Source organism: Cryptotermes secundus, unplaced genomic scaffold (genome assembly GCF_002891405.2).
Source record: "Cryptotermes secundus unplaced genomic scaffold, Csec_1.0 scaffold511, whole genome shotgun sequence".
Lineage (NCBI taxonomy): Eukaryota > Metazoa > Arthropoda > Insecta > Blattodea > Kalotermitidae > Cryptotermes > Cryptotermes secundus.
In genome coordinates, this window is record NW_019727101.1 from 6,378 (window position 1) to 7,462 (window position 1,085).

Genomic DNA, 1,085 nt, shown 5'->3' on the forward strand with positions numbered 1-1,085 from the left:
TGTTTAGCGATCCGGATGAGAAGTTCCACGGATGAACACTGCACCGGATTCCACGGGTAACGTAAACCGTCCCGGCTATCACCGTTTACTTAACGCGAACACGGTAATCCGCGATCCGAGAAGTAGCGTTTCTGGTCAACGATTGTTTCACCGATAGCTATGGCGGCACGTGGCCCATGTACAGCGACACAATTAGCTAGTTCCACAGATGGACACTGCACCTACCTTCACTGATAACTATTTTCACTGTAGCCAGAGTATCGCTACTGCGTGTACCATGTATAATTAATTTCACAGATCACAGATCACACGCACAGAATTCCGTGGTCCGAGAAGTAGCGACTCTGATCACTGACTATGTCACAGATAAATATGGCGGCACTTAGTCAATAATTAGCGTCCCGGATAGCTAGTTACAATGTTTAACACCACACACGATGTATTCACTGATTCCTTTTCGTGGCACTCTATATCCGTATACAACGTATACCGAGGTCTAGTAGGTTATTCCTCAGGATAGTAATTAGTTTCACACAAAACTATGTTAGCACTAGTTTACTTTCACTTCACTGATGTCACTTATTCACGTTACTAACACATTTCACTGTACTGGGTATACTGGTTCATTTTTGCAGCACTTGTTTACACTTACACAGATTATTAAAGCACTTCACTATACACTTTTTTTTTTTTATTTTTTCGCTTCACACTACAAAATGCTTATCGGCATTAAGCTGATAAGAACAGATACTACACTTTGATCTTAGCCAAAAGGCCGAGAAGCGATACCGACGTCTGGCGTCACGACGCCTAAAAATATGCCACGACTTCTCCTTTCCACGAGCGCTAAATAGTGGATAAATAATCTTCACTTTTCTTTGTCATTCTGCCCTCATACGTATACTGAAGTCGAACGTACGCAGAGCAACGCGGAGCAGAATGAAATTTCCTTCCCCTTATCTGCCAATTATCAGTCAACTACTCTACGATGCATAATCAGGTAATTCCGTTTTATTACATTTTAGCCGTCAGTGCCATCTAGGGGCTGCATTGGCGCTCGAGGACCTACGGACAAAGACGGACTG

At 43.2% G+C, this 1,085-nt stretch overlaps 1 pseudogene; it reads right to left on the minus strand.

Annotated features, from left to right (window-relative positions):
- Positions 1–675: 675 nt before the first annotated feature.
- Positions 676–787, minus strand: LOC111864432 (annotated as a pseudogene).
- Positions 788–1,085: the final 298 nt, after the last annotated feature.